This window comes from Gymnodraco acuticeps, unplaced genomic scaffold, assembly GCF_902827175.1.
Source record: "Gymnodraco acuticeps unplaced genomic scaffold, fGymAcu1.1, whole genome shotgun sequence".
NCBI classification, from domain to species: domain Eukaryota; kingdom Metazoa; phylum Chordata; class Actinopteri; order Perciformes; family Bathydraconidae; genus Gymnodraco; species Gymnodraco acuticeps.
The window spans coordinates 368,381-390,009 of NW_022990388.1; the positions used below are offsets into that span (position 1 = coordinate 368,381).

The window sequence follows — 21,629 nt, forward strand, 5'->3', positions numbered from 1 at the left end:
ATATGGTGCAGTTTATAGTGAAAGTGACATACTGATATTCTGATACATGTGATATGTGTGTTTGTCTCTTTCTGAAGCGAGAACATGTAGGATATTTAACGTTAAGTCATTATTTGAACATTCGAGCAGGTTGCCTACGGCTGTTGTGGTCCACACTAGCACGGCATGCACGCTCACACGTACGCGCATTACAAACGCAGATCGCGAGACACGCAGGTGTGTAAACAACAGCTCGCGCGCGGTCCGTCTGATCTCCACTGTTGGTTTTCCCTTTATGAAGCGAGAGAGAGAGGTGGAAAGAAAGGAAGAGAGAGAGGTGGAAAGAAAGGAAGAGCGCGCGAGAGAGAATTACCGTCGTTTAATCCGCCTGTGTCACCTGCACTCGCTGGGACTCTTTGCATCGCACTTTACAGGGACGTCGACCTGTGCTCCTCGCACTTCCTAAACGCCAGTTGATGGATAACTGACTTGTCGCTGGAAGGTGCGACGTATTTTCTTGTGGCGCTTTTCGAAGTTCCACATCCAGGACGGTCTGGACGGCTCGCCCTGCGCGCTGGAAGCAGGAGGGGATTAGAGAGGAGATACCCGCTGCTCGGTAATGTCTTTACACCTGATTATCACAGCCAACTACACGGAATAACAACCAGACACACCGTGCCCAAAATAGATTCCTGTCTGTATTTGTTAGTGCCTCACTGCGAGCTAGCAAAGCAAATGACGTTGCTTTATTAGCCAGACAAACGCCACACTTTAAAAACAATATTACGAAAAAAGCCAAAAATGAACGGTCAAACTGCTTTACTTTTACACCAGTTCACTGTAATATAGATAAGAAACTCAAATGTAAACTGTAAAAACATAGAGAAATTCTAAATGAAAACCAACTTGACGAGTTTAGCTTTCAAACGTATGCCCTAATTGAGAAAAGCCTTCTCGACATTTTCCATTACAGCTAATTGCCAATACCTCTAATTCACAACAGTGAGAACATACCTGCTACTCTTCTCTAACAGTACTCCAGCTAATGGGTAGAGACAGACACATGTTACTACCCTCCCATTTTACGGTTTAAGTCATATTATGCACGATATACTTCACAGCAGCATGTAGATAAGACATTGCACATTCATTAAAAGTAATAGAAGCTTTACATATCAACAGTAGAAGATTAAAAAAAAAAGTGGTACATGATAGTGATATACATATCAATAGTGAAGGATATATATCTATAGAGAATATCTATTGAATAGAGTAAATCTATTGAATCTATTGTAGGCTATATCTATTGAATAATATGATGAAGGAAGGGTGCTCATGGAGGGAGGTGGCAGGTTGATAAAAGGGATTTGTATGCCCGGTAAAAGTGGATTGTGTAAAGGGACTGGAAGGGATCAGGGATGAAGTCCTCGTGTTCCACATGTCCCAATCCAGTCAGTTTAGATCAGGGGTGTCAAACTCAATTTCATCGTGGGCCACATTAGCATTATGGTTGCATTCAAAGGGCCGGTTGTAACTATATAAATATACATATATAAATACATAATATATATGAAATAATATATTATATTATTGCCTCTGCATTGGATTATTATTGGATAGGGTAATAACTTAGTAATTAACTACGTCTGAAAGCAGAAGTCTAGGGCAAATAATTGCAAGTCTCTTCAGTGGCATGTCACAAAATGAGATGCATTGTGGGACATATAGTTATGGGCAACATGCTTCTGTAAAATAAGATAAGATGGACCTTTACTAATCCCTGTGGGGAAATTCAGTAGTTTAACAGCAACAGGGTAAGATTGAAAAACAGGACAGCACAGATTCACACAAATTAATCAAATTAAGGATAAATCAAAGATAAAAAAAAAGAAAGAGAAATAACTATAAAATAAGAAATTAATTAAAATGAACATAGATATACTGTAAAGTAGCATGTAACCATATAATAAATGTATTATATTCTTTGCAAGCTCTTGCGGTCCACATAAAATGAAGTTGCGGGCCGGATTTGGCCCCCGGGCCTTGAGTTTGACACCCCTGGTTTAGATACAAACAGACTGAGGCATTCCCTGACTCCTTTTAAAGCAAATGACTCAGTCATTTTCTATATTCAACTACTGTTAAAGAATTAATGATTGGACCAACAGTACGTAGTCCGTGTGTATTCAGAATTTGTTTTACTAATGCATCACTTCAACCATGGAACTTGCACAATCACACACAAAAACACCTATCATGTGCACACAGACACACTCAGATACACACTACTACAGTACATGCATCTTAGACCCCGGCCACATGAGGACGAAAACGGCTAAACGCATAGGATTAACGCAAACGCAATCGCAAACAAGCTTCCGTCCACACGCAATATTCACCGGATAGTGTCTGCCCACACGAGACAGCTCCGTTTAGCTCCAACCGCTGGAGAAGCTGCAGTACATATGCAGGAGCCTGTACGTGGCGCTGTAACTTCCTCCACAAAAGCAGCGAAGAAGCATGGTTGTCATGGTTGCCCTTCTGTTTATTCTCCACGGTGGGGGCCGAGGGAACCGGGCAGAGTTTTTCGCCAGTCAACGTGTATTAAAGTTTAAACCTCCCGACAAAATTATAGAAGTGCCGGTCAAATGTCTTCTTTGTTATTTATTGAGCTTTAAAACAAATGAATAACGACTCTATATAATATAATAATAAAATACACGGAGCCTCTCTTTTTCCTCCCTCTCTTCGGACAGCGCCAGTGTCTGTCTCATGCAGCAGCTGATCCAGTAATGAGTGACCCGGCCGACAGTAAAAATAAACATATTTATAACTAGTTTAGGTAGTTTGAGAGGTAATTAAAATAGCTAAGGGTGATTATCTGACTTGAAATGTGTGTTTTACTCCGTTCACCGCCGCATCACAGCGGGAGGAGCTGCAGGTGAGCAGAGCTGCGTGTCTCCGTCCTGTCCGATTAGACTTCACTCGCGTTTATGCCTATATTGAGAGAAAGATAAATAATCTGAATTCAGTGTGCAGTTTACTTTGACGCGGGGGTGAGCAGCAGAGGTGGGGAGAGGCGGGGCTATTGCCTCATCATTATCAGAAAATGATCGTATAGGGCGTACACACGGAGCCGTTGGACCCCCCAGAGCGTTGCGTATGCCGTTCTATCCATCTTGGGACCCGTTATCGTTTCCTCAGTCGTTTAGTGCCGTATTCGGTCGTCCTCGTATGGCCGAATGGTCTATATGACACTAAACAGTAATGCAAACGGCCGTTTTCGTCCTCGTGTGGCCGGGGCATTACAGTATTATGTTGCTCCACTTATTTTGCTGCATCATGCTTCATCCCCCTGAAACACATCCTGTACAAAGGTTCAAAGGCTTTATTGTCATATGCACAATGGCTTCAACCTAGTTTGGCAATGCAAATCTAAGGCGTTTCAAACAGTGCAATATATAATATAGTTAAAACATGAAAACAAGTGAAAATAGTGCAATAAGAAATTAACAAAATCTTTCAAGACAATGGTGACACAATGTGCAAGTTTGCTAAAACAAGTGATGATGTTATTGTAACATGCTAATGAGTGGCACATTCTACTGCTATGTATATGGCTTGGCTCTATCTCCATGTTAGGTGTATTTGCCAATATTTATAACACAGTGTATACATGTATCTGTGTTTCAACGTGAATACAAAGCGAGCCCTGACACTTAGAGCAGTATTGAAACAGAAGAAGAAGAATATGAGGCCGCCTGCATTCTGAAGCGATTACTAATTTATGACGTTATTTTTAGGCGTAGCTACATTTTTGATGGTTCGTATTTGTCAAGTTTAATACTGAGCGAAAACTTGGGGTGTGTCTGTCAACCTCTTTGTACGTTAGTGCACACAAAAACATACAGTACAGTACACAGACACACACACAAGGCTGCACACATTCTGACATATATGATGTGTGGATATACTTGAAAGGCCCGTTGGCATTGCATTATTTATAATGATAGTAAAGTTTAAAAGTATGCTTAATTAGTATGCTTTTCAAAATCAATGTTTTAAAAGAGCTTGACATGAATATGCACATTGTTGAGCTTTGGCGTATCTGATGTAACCAAATCCCCCTCAGCTCCCTCTTCACTGTCACAGACTCACAGCTTTACACAGCTTTATTACACTATAGTTACATTATATCCCTAACCAGAAGTAATGACGTATTGAACTTTTAACCCCAAAACTAAACGTGACACTTCCAATTTGGATATACTCTGGTTACTTTTAGAACCTGAATAATTTAAGAGGTACATCCATTTAAAATGGTCTCTACACATTGAGGATGTTAAAGACACTATGAGTAGGATTTTCCTTAAAAATTATGCAGACAAAGATCTCTGTATGATCTAGTGTCACATAGGTGCCAGAACAGCAGACAGGGCTTGTTCCAAAAGGAGAGTAAATCTTGGTTTGACTTTCACTGTCTCAACACCATAACCCTGGTTGACCTACAGAGGAGGCCAATGCATTTGAATGTAATGTGTACAAACAACCGCTACTTCTAAAGAGACTAAGACCCCATTTACACGCAAACGCATACAAAACGCAAACGAACCGAATACGATATCAAAAAAGTATTCCGTTCACACGAGACCGCTCGGGAGCGCTGGAGACGCTGTAGTACATATGCCGGGCCTGTAAGTGGCGCTGTACTTCTGCCACAAAATACACCAAAAGCAGCGAAGAAGACCCCCGAGCATGGTTGCCATGGTTGCCCTTCTGTTTATGCCCCGCGGTGGATTTAGCAACATGTAGTTCATGTAATTCTCCATGTCCACTTGTTGCTGATGGTTGTGGTCGAGGAGCTGTAGATTTTGCACTAACATCTGTAGCATGGTCAGTACAGCAGTGAGCAGCAGAGGTGGGGAGAGGTGGGGCTATGGCTTCACCGTTATCAGAAAATGATCGTATAGGGCGTACACACGGAGCCGTTTGGCCCCCCAGAGCATTCCGTTTGCAGATCTATCCACTTGGGACCCGTTATCATTTGCGGGGTCCGTTGCCGCGTTTCCGTTACGGCCTCGTGTGCAGTGGCGACAGCCCCACCTAGTGTCAGCAGAAAGTATTAAAAATAATGATTACAAAAACATATATATATATAAAATATATGTTAAGATCATGTTTAATCATCTGATTAGTCTGTACATTGCTGTTTTAGTCTGTGTTCTTCTAATTAGTGTCTACAGTGTGTGCCTATTGAGCTGTTTAGAGCCATGTGGGACAAAACCCGATCCTGCCCCTCCCTCTCACTGTCTAAATGAATGGTGACTGTAAAAACTACACTGCACATGCTCGGAGTATTGTCCTATTTAATGTGTGTGGCAAACAAATAATGACCATAGGGGCATAGAGCTGCCATCCCCACCATACGTCATCTCACATCATTCAGAGCTGATTGGCTGTAAGTACGTGTGCTGCGAAAAGTGTGGTGTGTGAAGAGGAGACGAGAGACGCGTCCTAAAACCCGGAAGTAAGCTGCGCATGGGTTCCCTCCACAAAAAAGCAATGAGATTTCTCCATAGGATTTTAGAAAATAGCTCGAAATAAGATCTGTGGGAAACGTACCTGTTAGATAAATGGACGTTTTGTTCAGCCGGATAATATCCACATGTCTACCCTACTTTTATCATTTTCGAATCATAAATCTATCGATTAGATTTATGATTCGACTTTTGAAACTAGAAGAAGATAAGGAGGACTTTTACAGAAAAGGATAGGCAAATGGACTTCATCTTCAAGTCAAGGTAAGACCGCAATTGTATAGAAAATGGGATCTTACTAAGAGAGAACAATTCAATATTTAAAGGATACAATTACATTTGTTGGGTATCCTTTTGTTGAACCGTTTAAAATTAATCAAAGCATCAGACTAAAAAAGCTTTTGAAAATAATATTATATTTTGATTTAGGTCAAAATATAATGTTTGTAAACCTGAAGAGTCAGTGCCAGCCATGAACCTCACTGCACGTCACTGCAGAAGCTTATATATAGACATCTAAGTTTGTTGTGCCCCACCACTTTTGTACATATAAAAACGCCACTGCTCATGTGAACGAACGGGCTATAGGAAAGAGAAAAGTAGCGGATACAACCGTTTGCGTTCTCGTGTAAACAGCACCTAAGAGTAACTGCTCTCAATAGGTCTAAAAGCTTCAAGCATAATCTCCATATAGTGCTTTCAGTCTGAAGCTCCTGATTAGAGAGTTTTCAAACTTTAGCAGAAATAGTTATTTAAGCGCTTTTAGTGCAGAGTAGGCAATAGGCATCTCAGAAGATCAAAACGGTTTTATTCAAATGCAAGTCATTTTATCAGCAACGTCCGTATACTGTAAGGTAGGTAAATTCACTATATTTCTCAAAGGAGCTTTGAAGGGAGACTATAGCGTAGTGGCGAGCCGTGACTTTTATACCTAGGCCCTCTGACCCCCCCTTCCCTCGGAAAAAAAAGAAGAGATATTACGTCTCAGCGTAGACTTCAGCGGAATATCAAAACAGTGGTCCGGGGTGCAAAACGCATCAATGACAGCAACCCTCTACCACACAAAACATCATTTATATAAACACCTATCATGACAGGGCACTCACAGCCAAGTAGCACGGCGGCCCACATTGAAAATGACTTAGGCCTACCTTTGATGATCAAATCACTTAAACACAAAGTCCATTTGTCCTTTTGGATGAAGCACTTGCGGGTCATTCAGCTGATCCTTTGCCACTCCAGTTTATCATTGTAACTCAATCTTGAAAATGACTCGGTTAATAATTTCACAACGATGTCATCACTATTACTGAAGTGAGCCATCATGAACGAACTTATGCTAATCATAAATCTATCAAAAATAATAAAAGTAGGATAGACATGTGGATATTATCCGGCTGAACACAACGTGCATTTATCTAACTGGTTCGTTTTCCACGGACCTTATTTCGAGCTATTTTCCAAAATCCTATGGAGAAATCCCGTTGCTTTCTGTCGAGGGAATCCGAGCGAAGCTTACTTCCGGGTTTTAGGACGCGTCACTGCACCACTTGCATAGACCTCACAGCGGGCGGAACCTGTCAGTTGAGTTACTATAGCTGGCCCTCTGTGAATGTAGAGAGGGACCAACAAGCTCTCCCGTCTTCACATAACTCGCAGAGACGGCATTTAACCCTTCACATTACAACAGAAACTGAACAGGCAGATTCGAAGGATTTATTTCTTTGGAAATATTATTTTTAAATACAATTAAATCAAGTTATTTTGGTAAAATTAATGAAAAATGTAACAACAAAAAAATATAAAAAATAATATTTTTTAAAAAAAGTTTTTTTTTTAATGTTTTCAAATATTATTTTTTAGAATATCTTAGGCCCTCTCTGAGGGCCTAGAGGGCCCTGACGGCTCGCCACTGCTATAGCATCAGTTGCTTGACAAAAAGGGCTGTCTGACACCAATGTAAAGCTGTGTAACTGTAAAACTATTCTAAATATAGCGTACCATTATACTTACATTTACATTTTTAGAAGTATAAAACATATGTTGCTGCTTCCTCCGTACATAATCCACTGCTCACACAGAGCTACATCCAGTGAACATGAGAGTAACCAGTGCTTGCAAACTCAACTCAACTATCTTGCACATCTTTGGTTTCAGTAAATCAAATCAAATCAGGTTTTATTTAGCACATTTATAAACGATTTTTGGTCGAGCCAAAGTGCTGTACATATAATAAAAATAGCCTACAGTAGAGACACTTTACAGCAAATACAACAGCACAGATTGTTCAGAATATCAGTATGAGAAAATACGACACCCTCTGTCCTTAGACCCTCACATCGTACAAGGACAAACTTCCAGAGAAAACCCACAGTTTAAGGAGAAAAAATGGGAGAAACCTCAGGGAGAGCAACAGAGGAGGGATCCCTCTCCCAGGACGGACAGACGTGCAATAGATGCCGTGTGTAAATCCAAGAGATAATACATTTTACAGCATATAGACCGAATGTTAGGAAATGCATGTGTCTGTAAGCTAGCTTGGTACCCAAAGTACCAACTTAATACCTAATATAACTCATGTGAACTACATTTAAATATTGCCCACTTCAGCTGGGGATTGGTCAGAATCCAAAAAGCGAATGTGATAAATTAATTCCCTCATGAGTTATCAGACACCATCACAATGCCCAAATGATGTCTAGAAACAGGGTTTAAAACATTGGCTACACATGGATAAATATGCTAGCACCAGTTAGCTCTTACCCTATTTAATTATTTACCACAAACACCCATTTAGAGTATTGACTAAGTGGAGATCGAAGATAAATGTGTTCTCTGAATCAAAGCCAAACGTCTGCTCCTTGAGACTAAACACTTAACTTTATAAACTGAAATGAATTATGAATCAACTAATGAGAGAGTGCAACATATCATCCAAACCTTCACTCTTTCTGACACTGCGTATAAAACACAAATCTTGAAAATCTCTCTAAACGTTATCCTTAAAGGGACAGTTAAACCGAAAGACAAACACATATTTATATTCTTCCTATATCCGTATTAATAGTTAGCAATTTACTTTGTCTCGGTGGAACCAAACTAAACTAATGTCTTAATTAGACATCGGGTAACTTTTCATTTTAATTTCAAACCTTTATTTAACCAGATTGGTCCCATTGAGATCATAGATCTCTTTTTCAAGGGAGACCTGCAGCATATAGGTTCCACATGAAACATAAAACAATAAAGGACATCATACATTATATTTACAGGATACATTTACATAGTTATAGACATTTACAAGTGCCCATATCAACGAGCATTTAATTTAGCCTAGCTTTAAAAACATGCAGAGGAATGAGATTGCTCAGTTTCAATTCTTGCTGAAGATTGTTCCAAGCAAGTGGAGCTGCGCACATAAAAGCTGTCTTACCTGAGACAGTCCTTGCTCTTGGCACATCTAACAATACTAAATCATGCGATCTCAGACAATAGCTGCTTGCAACTCTCTGTGTTATCAGAGAGCAGATATAATACAGGAGTTTACCCAACAAAGCTTTATAAATAAACGTGTACCAGTGACTGAGCCTCCGTACAGTAAGTGATGGCAGACCTGCCTTGGTATACAGGGTACAGTGATGTGTAAGTGCTTTACAATTTGTGACAAATCTCAGTGCGCTGTGATAGGCGGCATCTAACTTGTTCAGGCAATGGGCAGGTGCATTCATATACAACAAATCACCATAGTCCAGCACAGGTAAAAAGGTCACAGAGACTAGCCTTTTCCTGGCTTCAAAAGAGAAACAGGACTTGTTTCTGAAAAAGAAACCTAGTCTAACCCTCAGCTTTTTAAGCAGATTAATGACCTGAAGTTTAAAAGTAAGACAATCATCAAGCCAGATACCTAGGTATTTATAACAGGTAACCACTTCAAGTACTTGTCCTTGGATAGTAACAATATCCAAAACAGGCTCTGGTGTCTTTTTAGCTTTTGAAAATAGCATTACCTTGGTTTTCTCAACATTTCAAATAAGCTTAAGTTCAGCAAGCTGAGTCTGAATAATGTTAAAAACAGCCTGTAATTTAACACCAGCCTCCTTAATGGAGGGACCTGCACAATACATCACGGTATCATCCGCATAAAAATGTAAAGTAGCTTCATCCACATTTTCACCTAAGCTGTTGATATATATGGAGAATAAAAGTGGACCTAAAACAGAACCTTGGGGAACACCATTAGCAATGTTTAACCACTCAGAAGACAGCCCATCAAAGTGAACACATTGGGACCTTTCAGAGAGGTAGTTCACAAACCACCCCACTGCATGGCTGGACATGCCTATACTGACTAGCCTCTGCTTTAAAATGTGATGATCGACGGTGTCAAACACTTTTGAAAGGTCAATAAATAGAGCTGCACAACTCTGCTTATTATCTAAAATACTCGTAATGTCATTCACCACTTTCATTGTGGCAGTGATGGTGCTATGTTGCTTTCTGAAGCCTGACTGATGTTTAGACAGGATGTCATTTGTACATAACAACTCCTTTACCTGTTCACTCACTAAGCGTTCGACCATCTTCGCCAGAACTGACAACTTAGAGATTGGCCTATAGTTATTTAAAATAGTTGCCTCCCCTCCTTTTAGCAAAGGCAAGACATAAGCTGACTTCCATACTTTTGGAATTGCATTTGTGCTGAGGGAGAGGTTAAAAAGAGAAGTAAGAGGTGGAGCAATAAAATCTGCAGCTATCTTTAAAAAGAAAGGTTCTACGTTGTCCGGGCTGGCCGGTTTCTTAGGATCTAACTTAGATAATGCTTCATGAACAACATTAACAGTAAAAGGAGTAAAACTGAAAGGGTTATCCAGACCACATTGTTCAACTTGTGTCAATATAGACATGATGCTACACATAGATCAGTTAGGTTCTCCACAATTCAATTGTTCAGTTTATTTTACAGAATCTATCGGCACCAAAGTCATTTATTCAGATGTACCATCATGATAAACAAGAGAGACAAGAAAAAAGTGACTCCTTAACTTTAATGTTTGAATATGTGTCCATACTGTACATCGATAATTGGTGTTCGTCTAGCCTGCTAGGGCTCACCCATCAAATCAATCAAATGTTTTTTCATAAAAAATGAATAGTTGTTGTTACCTTGGTGGCTAAAGAAAAAAGAAACATTCTATTATTTTGGAGAAAAGGCAGACATCTACAGTATAATATCAATATATCCACCACCTGGCAGTTCAGACCTCAATATTGATAAACAGCCCTACATGTAAGAGAATCCAAATGTATTCTAGATTTTGAGGTGGACTGTCCCTTTTAAGTAAAACATATCTTTCATGTAGATCCATGTACTGTATCACACTGTGACTGTGTGAAAAGACAGCCAAACACACTGTCATGAATACTTACAATGTCAGCCAAACACTGTCTGTGTCAATCAGGCTATGACATTTACCTGAGAAGTTCATTAGGTGTGTGTGTGTGTGTGTGTGTGTGTGTGTGTGTGTGTGTGTGTGTGTGTGTGTGTGTGTGTGTGTGTGTGTGTGTGTGTGTGTGTGTGTGTGTGTGTGTGTGTGGTTGTTTGTGTACAGCTCCTAAGCTCCTTGTATCTGCTCTCAGCTGGCCTTAGTGAACATATAGTCAGGTCAAGAGCTGAACAGACCAAAGAAATAAATATAAATACTGTATTATTCCAAACATATCAAATATAATTTTCTAAAAAAGCCAGCATAAAGACTCCTTGTCAATGTATTAAGTAATATTGACAGTGTGGTTAAAGGCTGACTTTTAAGTGTGAATCATCAGCGGGGGCTATGTCTTCACTCCCAGATCAGTCCTGACAGGTTAGGAATATATCCCGAAGCAGTCCCTGAAGTTGAGTTTGTAATCATAACAGTGGTGTGGTCAGTTTACTGATGATACATTTGATACAAAGCTTTCGGCAATGTAGCTAAAATGTAATGTCATTTTTTAATAAGACTTAAAGCTCCTTCAAAGCCTTATTTTAGCTCCATCCAAATGCAAATGAACTAAAGGTGTAATCTGCCGGGGTAATTGAACACACCTTTGTGTGTGAGCAGAGCTTTTATACTTGTTTCAGTAGAACAGAGAGCTTATCTTGCAATGTTATGTCTCTATGCATCAATAAATGGACAGCTCTTTAAAGGTTTCTGTAATAGAAATTGAAGAATAAAATCTGAAAAGTACATTTTAAGAAAGTGTGTGGTCATAAGAGGGAGTGAGAAGGATTCTTAGCAGGTGATCATAGTGCAAAATAAATAAGCAATAAAGTGAGTGGTAGTAAATAGGGGTGTAACGGTATCCGTATTCGTCCCGAACCGTCACGGTTCGGACGTCACGGTTCGGACGTCACGGTTCGGTCGTCACGGTTCGGTCGTCACGGTTCGGTCGTCACGGTTCGGCACATGCAGTCACACGACAAATACGCCATTTTTTAGGAAGGGAAAAAAGTCTGTCACTAACTCAGGGCAGTATCCATTACACTATATATAATCCAGGGGGCGGTATTGCGCCTAAAAGCTGTTTGCCTGCCGCCCTTAAACAACAAATGAAGAACAAGAAGAAAACACAACAAAACGAACACAATACAAGAAGAAGAAAAGTTGTTAAGGGTGCGTTTCACTTCGGTTAAATGGATTCCTTGCGTCCCTCACTTGCGTTGTTTCCCTGCGACTAGTCCCTCCCACCAGGGAAGCATGGAGAGACGCAATGAAACCACGAGAAGCAGGGAAATTAGTTTTAAGAGCAATGGGACGTCGTTTCCTCCGGAGCGTCACGTGAAGCGACGTCCGTTTGTGATCAAATCAAATCAAGTTTTATTTATATAGCACATTTATAAACGATTTTTGGTCGAGCCAAAGTGCTGTACATATAATAAAAATAGCCTACAGTAGAGACACTTTACAGCAAATACAACAGCACAGATTGTTCAGAATATCAGTATGAGAAAAACGACACCCTCTATCCTTAGACCCTCACATCGTACAAGGAAAAACTTCCGGAGAAAACCCACAGTTTAAGGGGAAAAAATGGGAGAAACCTCAGGGAGAGCAACAGAGGAGGGATCCCTCTCCCAGGACGGACAGACGTGCAATAGATGCCGTGTGTAAATCGAAGAGATAATACATTTTACAGCATATAGACCGAATGTTAGGAAATTCATGTGTCTGTAATAAGAAGATGAATCCACGAGGATGTCAGCTACAATCCTGTGGAAGCCATCAGGGAAGCAGCATGACGAGAGCCAAGGCAGGACCGCAGAGACAGGTTCAGCCACGACCCGAAGTCCACGACTTAATCCAGAACTCAGGATAGAGGATCCAAGACACAGGACTACAGCAAGAGGATCAGCCTCGACTCCGGATCCTGGCGTAGATATAGATACAAAACAAGAAAAAAGATTTTGCTGGATTAATCGGAACAAGAGAATACACAGACCAGGGCTCGACATTAACGACTGCCCGATGGCCCGGGGCCATCTAGTATTTAGCTCGGGCAATGAAGCCTCACCTGCTGGTTGCCCGATCGGGCAATCTATTATGCCAGTATCATGCAGCTCGCGGATCCAGTAATGAGCGACCCGACAGTAAAACTAAACATATCTATAACTAGTTTAGGTAGTTTGAGAGGTAATTAAAATAGCTACGTGTGATATTCTAACCTGAAGTGTGTGTTTTGTCCGCTCACCGCTGCATTATGCAGAGCTGCGTGTCGACTCGTCAGCAGCAGCTGATCTCTCTCTCCCGTCAGATTAGACTTCACTCGCGTTTATGTCCATATCGATCAGATCCAGCTAGTTCTAGCTAATGATATGACTACCTGCTTATTAAAAGACACCTAAACAATAAGTGTCGCTATGCAACCGGGTGAGGCCACAAAGTATAGCGCAGCATTATGCATTTGTTTACATGCCCACCGGAACCCCGAGGCATTACCAACAGATCAACGCACAATCAACCCATACAGGACATCTCTTTCTCCACATTACGTGTTAGACATTAGAATTGACTATTATTGTCTGTCACATACTCTTCTTGTCTGTCACATAAGTGGCGCAACTGAAGCGGTATTGCGCTAAAGGGAAATTATTTTGACCGGACATTTTGACCGAAGAGATTTAGATTTGCCGGCTAACGGGAACTCTGACGTCGCCATGTTGTGTGCTTCGCGGATGCGCTCGGCCCCTCTCGACTGCTGCTCGGGTCTGCTCGGTCAGCTTCCGGGTGAGGAGGCATTCATTCGACCAACTTACAGTACATAACATTACAAACATTTTTAATAGGGGCCATAATAGTGTTTTTTAAATAATGTTTGTTTTGGCAGTTATAACTGAATGTAATGTTTTCTACTTTTTTACATCTGGGAAGGCATTTGCCTTCATCAGATGGAAAGTGTCTTGACCAACAACTTAAGTATTTCTTATAGCAGGGCATGCAAGCGAGCAAACACAAACAAGAACAAACAAGTGAAATGAAGAATAAAATTGAAATTGTACAATATAATATTGTGGTGGTTCATCTTATAATTCAGTCTAGAGAATGCACCAGACCTGCATCTAAGACCTGCACACATCTAAATGTTCTAGGGGGAGGCCCCCCAAACCCTGCGTGCGTCATTTCGTCCGCGCGCATTTTTCAGGGCAATCTCTATTGGGCTCAGGGCCATCTGTAAATTAGCTTAATCCTTAATGTCATGCACTGCAGACACAGACAGAGAGGGAAAAGGTCATTGGATAAAAGTTATTCTTGATAACCCTCTAGAAAGATCTCATGAACTTCCCCACTCAATCTATCAAGACCCGAGCAGTTCTATTAGATATAGGATAAGAAACAGAGATAGGGAGCACAACAACCTATCTCTTCGTCAGATGCACTCCCCCGCTTATCTAAGCGACTCTGGACCCCGTTACCCTCTACAAGGCCATAGACCAGCAGAGGGAACATGGGGGGTGGGTAAGGGTAAGGGTTTTTAAGAATAAACCGCAAGGGTCTAAAGGGAAAAAAGATGAAATATAAGGTACTATATTTTAAGTAATCTTATCTACTATTCCTATATTCGAATAATGTATAAACTATTGATGTGTATTATGTGATGACGCCGCACAGCTGATCGTCTGACAGCAGCCGGATCAGTGCATGCGCTGCATCGTCCAATCAGTGAGCGATACACAGTAAGGGGGCGAGGCGAGTGTATGAGGATTTCACCGGAGGATGGTCTGTTAGTTCCTCGATTATCGCTCCTCCGTTATCGCTCCTTGATCCTCGATCCTCCGGCACAAATAAGGCCACTGGGACGCTACTCAAGATGGCGCAGACAAATCAACTTCCGGTGATACCGAGACCGAGGAGCGAGGAAATGAAAAATAAGAGAAGTGAACGCACCCTATGGCGATTTCAGATAACACACAGGAGCTAGAAGACCCACCTGCTTCGTTTAAATCAGCTGTGTGGGAACATTTCGGGTTCCCTGTGGACTGCAATAACGATGGAGTGCGAGTGGTGGATCGGACGAGGACGGTGTGTCGGCGTTGTTCGATAGCGGTGCAGTATGCTAATGGAACACACGTCAAACATGCTAAATCATATCAGAAGGCATCACCCAGATTTGCCAATCATCGGAGCCCGAAAGACAACAGCAGTTCAACAGCTTATCCCCGCTGTTTTTAAGATGCTATTGGCATATATATTCCAATTGCTATGCGCCCTTGAAACACTATCATTTATTTTTGTAATATTTTTAAGACATTCTTTTTAGTTTTACAGCTTGATGAAACCTTTTTCAGCCATTATATATAATATGGCCATCTGAGTGTGTGTGGTACTGTTTGTGGTTTGTTTTTAACTGTGTAATACAGTTAATTATTCGAAATGTTAGAGTTCCCTATTTGTATACTGAAACTTGCACTACTGTTAAAAAATAAATAACAACAAACCTGGAATTATGCATTTGGGATTTTTTTTTGCTTTTTCTTGTTGTACCGAACCGTGACCCCCAAACCGAGGTACGTACTGAACCGTGAATTATGTGAACCGTTACACCCCTAGTAGTAAATGTACTATGGGATTTAGTTTTTTCCATTGGTAATAAAGCAGGAAAGGTTACACCAAGGCTCTAAAATGTATTTATAGGGGTACAGCCTGTAAATGTGCAATTAAGTTGTTACATACTGACTGGAGTTTAATAAGAAATGTGTCTTTATTGTCCTTAAGGTTTCTTCACCATTCATTTTTGTATCATTGCTCAAATTTGAACTTCCTCATCTTTCCTCCCTGCTTCCTCATGTGTTTTTGTCTCCTTTCTCGTCGGTATGCCTGTTAGTTGTTCCTGGTAGAGTGAAGCGGCTGCATTATCTAGATACATTATTGATGCACGCAGCACTCTTGACTAACACACACACACATACACACACACACACACACACACACACACACACACACACACATGCACACATACTGTACACAAACTCCACTCGCATAATAAAAACATACAAATCAAACACTCGGTTGCACATAGACACATGCGTACAGCAGGACACAATCACATAGAGCAGTGCAGGGGCGGACTGGCCATTGGGAATACCGGGAGTGTTCCCGGTGGGCCGGTGCTGTGCGTGGGCCGGAGGGCCAAAAAAAATATGCATGCCTAAATCCTACCGACCCACATTTGTAAGTGATCCGGCCACTCCCTGGAGGGGTGTGCAGTGACAGCTGTAGCAGCTGTCACTGCGCAGTGCACGATCAGGAGTGAGTGACTGAGAGATCTCGCTGGCAGTTGCTTACAGATGGATAAACAAGCTCCACATTGAGGATGCTTCCTACGCCCATGTTTTATTCCATGCGTCAAGTCAGGCAAATTGGGTCAAAATGTTATTGCATCAATGATCTGTTAACATTAAAATCAATAAATATATGCTGTAACTATTTTGCTCTAGGCAACTCAAGGGCTCAGGTAATGTGATTACTATATGAATAATGGTCCAAAATAACATTAAATGCATAGGGTTTTTTGTTAAGTGACATACTTTCGTCGCCGGCCGGCCGATACATGCTGTGCATTAAGTGGGCCTGTCTGTCAATTAATCCCCGGCCACTTTTCCCCATAGGGGGGGCGCCAAATATCGCAGGGGGGGTGCCAGGCCTCAGATGATTTGAGGCAAAATATCATATTTAGACTTTTCAAGTTAGTAGCTATTATAGGCATAAAAAGACAGAAATGTATAATTCTTTCTTTAATAGAAATGTTTCTTCTGCCCGTAAAGTGTCCAAACCAGGCTTTTCTGTATATTTTTAAAACATAGTCATTGTCCATGCCGGTTTCAGTTAGATTATTTGTCACAGTTGCTCCGATCAGATCAGTCTCCTCCATTTTGTAGATTATTTACGACTTTTGAATCCACATAAACACATCGGCAAAATCCGGCTTACTTTGAGCAGGTGTTTTAAACAGTTTAATCCCTTTGTGAATTGTTTCCACTTCCGCGCCGTCCTTTAATTTCTTCATACAGCGGGAATCCAAATGAATTAATCTTGAGTCCAATAACCATCAAAGTCACTCCAATAGTGCTCCTTAATTACGCTTTCATCCTCCTTTAATAAAATACTTCATTCATCCAGTTTGTGACAGTAGTTGTAGAATTTTTGAGACTTTTAAACTTTAATTACCGCCGTTGCGACCCGCCCCCCCCCCTTGTGTGTGTGTGGGGGGGGGGGCACAAATTCCAACAGGAGTCATTTGGGGGGGGCTCTTGGGAAAAGGTTGGGAACCCCTGACATAGAGCATGTGTCTCAATTTGTTTTTGAATGTGAGTGGGTACAAGACAGAAAAAGAGAATGGCAGCACATGCATGCTGTTACGTTATAGATGAGAGAACACAGCTGATTCTCCCCAGCCCTGTTTTTTAAGCAGTAGTTCTGTAATGCACAAGACTAATATTAAAACTCCGTTGACGGCCACATGCTGAGCTTTGTTCTGAGTACTTGCTAAACACCCTGTATTGAAACGCTAGGGCTGCACAACTGTCTACATTTTAGCTAAATTGAAAAATGGACTTGTGCAATATTCTAATAGCATGAAGCACACTCTTTGTTAAGGCTGAATTATGTATTAAAATTATACTTGAAAAAAAACTAGATTGATTGATCAAAAAAGAGGTATTCAGAAATTCAGTGAAAGAACAGTAAAGGTTGAGATAATTATGAAAGAGAAAAGTACTGGCGGTTGAGTCTTTGAGTGGGAGGGATGGGGTTGCAGAAGACTTCCCAGCATCTCTTTTCCCAGGGCTTTGTATGGCCTCATTAAATATGGATGGCGTTTGGAGCAGAGCAGGGGCAAGTGGGACTCCACAAACAGCCAGGCAGGCCCGTCCTGCTGCGCACAGTCATGCTGTCTTGTTCGCCTTGTCTGTCTCTGTTTTCCTCCCAGGACTCACTTCACTGCTGTCCCTCTTTTTATCCCCCTTTCATTTCCTTTTTGCTGTCATCTGCATATGTCCATCAACTTCCTCATGACAAAGTTCCCTTTCCTCTTTGTCTTTTTCATCTACTCATTTTCCATCTACAGTGTTTCCTCCTTTCACTCCTTCTCTGTTCCCTCTCTTTGCTTGTTTGTATTATTATTTATCTCCGTCTCTGTGACAAAAGAGTGGTGTTGGAATGAGTCCTAAAACCTGGAGATGAGTCAGCATTTTTAGCCCTTCCATTCCCTATGAGCTCAGAACAGTCTCATAATACACACATGCACACAGAAGGATTCACACTTGTATTTCCGGATCCACACTTGTGTTTTTCAAAGCACACACAAATGTGTTCCGTTTCATATACATGTAAATAAAATCCAAATACAGAAAAAAGTTTTACATCTGTATTTTTGATCCTCACATATTTGTTTTCCGTTTAAATCCCCTGAACCTGCAAACACAAACCGCTTTCTGTGCACGGATCGCTGTGCATTCGTGTGTGGGTTTTTTGAGACTCCCCTGACGCTCACCCGATTCGTACTTGTAATTTTTTCTATCTATAGCCAATCAGATGTCTCCTTCATTCTAAGCCAATCACATGAGCGCGCCCCCATGAGGGTATGATTTATTGCGTTCATGACACTTCATATACGCATTTTGTGTATTCAGCTCGCTAAACAGAGGGCGGAGCTTCAGGTGATCATGCAGAGCTGCGTGTCTCCATCAGACTCAGTAGCTGATCTGATCTCTCTCTCGCGTCCGGTTACACTTCACGAATCGGCTGACCGTCAGGGGAGTCTCAAAAAACCCACACACGAATGCACAGCGATCCGTGCACAGAAAGCTGTTTGTGTTTGCAGGTGCAGAGGTTTTAAACGGAAAACAAATACGTGAGGATCAAAAATACACATGTAAAACTTTTTTCTGTATTTGGATTTTATTTACATGTATATGAAACGGAACACATTTGTGTGTGCATTGAAAAACACAAGTGTGAATCCTTCTGTGTGCATGTGTGTATTATGAGACTGTTCTGAGTCCGAAGTCTACAGTTTCGAATGTGTTTTTTCGGTCTGCAATAAGATAAAAATGAAAATATTTTCATGTTTTGTTCTTACGACAAAAAATATGTCAGTAAATGCCCCGTTTATAATGTGTCGTACAAAGCGTAGTTGCTAACAAGGAAAGCCATCACGTCAAACAGTCTGCCTTTAGCTTAGCTGTGGTGAGGCATACCCATGCAACTGTGTAAGTATCATACACATGTGTTTGCCACAGATCTTATTTTGTCTATCAAAATAGTGTTCATGTGGAGAGAGAGTCTGTAGCCATAACTGTACAATCACAATATTATCATATGTGTATTATTAACATAATATCAATATATATAGTAATATAATATGATACCATAGTTACTGTGATTACTAGTACAATGTTTTGCATGTATATTCATCGTGTTTAAGGCCTGTATTTCTGTACAGTTGCAGATTAGGATATAGTGATATAATAATATTATCCTATTTGTAGAATTAGATTCCAGCGTTGGCTTAGGAATGTTTCCAACTTTTGTGATCCAATCATTCTCAATAAACACTAGGTCTAAAAGTTAAGTTTACTGAAAAATATAGATGTAATATTTGACAAAATTCACAGCAAGTTTTTGTATTGAACCAAATGTTCTCCAATCCATGTTTGTAGGCGTTTAAATTCAACATTGTCCCTGCTTCCTGCAATAAAGGGAAGCACACACTTTTATTAACGGGACGGTTTACCAGAATGATAAGTCACTTTAAAATGTTTTAGGGTGATGCCATCCTAAAATTGGATGACATTCAAAGCTTTACTGGAAAACCTCAAAAGAAGCTTTGAATGAAAAAAAAGACATTCAGTACAGCCCAAGTCCACTGATAATCCTGATTCCCCTGCGTCTATCTGTCTGAAGGTGTCCCATCTATCAATCTGACGAAATATGCTGTTTCTCCCAGACTGAAGCAGCCCTAAGCACACTCTAAATCCTGAATCTGACACTACGTTTGCCCTCAGGAGATGAAGACACGTCACGCTGATCCTCTTCTGAAGAACGATGGACGGAGAGCGGCACTGTAACCGGCGCCTTCATGGAGCCCTGATACACAGGGCAGAGAACAGGTATGTGCGTCAGTGTGTCTCAGTCTCTAAATACAAATGGGACACACAATTCCTTTGTATGTGTACATAGAACGCAAGATGACAAGATTAAAGGATTTACAGAGTGGTATAAGGAAAGAGTGAGACGGACAGACCGTGAGAGGGAAGTGAGTAGAGACCCGTAGACACACACCGTCTGTGTTACCCTTTTAGCCAGACTGTTCCCTAAACAGACCTGTGAGGTGGAGGTGAGCTCAGTGTAATCTGGCTCAGCGGGAGTGACGCACAAACTCCCTGCAGACACTCTTTAATCCCATTTGCATGCTTTGTGTGTCCAAGTGTGTGTGCATTCAGAGCATTATGCAAAAGTTGTGTATCAAGATTTGAGTAAAACATGCTGTATGCATATGTTGTTTTATTGGCTTATGGAAATTCAACTTCCAGGAGGTACATACTGCATGGAGTGCCATTTTCACTGGCAATTTCTCTTTTTACTTAAGCAGTTTGCCATACCTGTGCAACAGAGAAGCCATAAGGAGCATGTCTAGGTGTTACATAATGATATCAAGAGCAAAAGCTTTACATCGGAGATCAGGACTTTTTACATTAGCTTTAGGCTATGCTTGGGTGAAAGATTATAGTTCACAATTTTGACAACAATTTTGAGTGGCTGCATAACATTTCATTATAATAAAATAAACATTAAGGTGCAGCATTTCGATGAACTGAAATAATCTGTATTTGAACTTTACTGTAGGCTACTAGTACTCACAAAACATAAACTATTAGTTTTGGGTTTTTAATTATTATTAAACTGTGAATATTCACACAAATAAATACAAAATATAATAAAATAAACATTAAGGTGCAGCATTTCGATGAACTGAAATAATCTGTATTTGAACTGTACTGTACTAGCACCTAAGCAGCCAGTTTGACATTAGGACTTGCTTGTCACGGCACGTCCACAAAGCAGCGTTAAAAAAAATCTTGAAAATCTTGGAGGTGGGCGCGTCTGAAAGCTTGGGGATTTTTTGCGAGCAACGTGACCAACAACCAAGTCACATGAATCTCCCGCCCCCGACATACAAAGTAAATAGCAATGTTAAACGAAGTAAACTGGATATAAAATCCACAAACAGGCGAAAACCTACCCGTTTCACCCACTGTCTCTGCCACCTCCCTCCATGCCTGGTTCCTCCGGTTTGTATCCCGGTAAGTTATTAGCGACTGGTCATAAAGAACCGGGTGATTTTCTACCGCAATAACTAATGTCTCCTCCATTTTGAGGAATATAGAAAATGAACTGCGGTCTGGCTCTCCCAGCTTGCACGCGGTTTGATTGGCTAGCGCTTGTACTGTCAGATTTGCATAAACGGGATTTAATTGGCTGACGCTTCCACCTCAGCTTCAAAAGTTGAACATTGCTCAACTTTTGAATCCTGAAAATCCTGGAAATCTTCGCTTTGCTTCCCCACAATGCAGTTCGGCGA

At 40.9% G+C, this 21,629-nt stretch overlaps 1 protein-coding gene across 1 annotated transcript in view; it reads left to right on the top strand.

Annotated features, from left to right (window-relative positions):
• Positions 1-208: 208 nt before the first annotated feature.
• The window catches only part of LOC117551518 (FERM and PDZ domain-containing protein 1), a 72,271-nt gene continuing 50,850 nt past the window's right edge, over positions 209-21,629 (top strand). The window contains exons 1-2 of the mRNA XM_034224437.1: positions 209-595; positions 20,053-20,157. The gene's annotated coding sequence lies outside the window, so the exon portion shown is untranslated. The remainder of the gene's footprint in view (positions 596-20,052; positions 20,158-21,629) is intronic.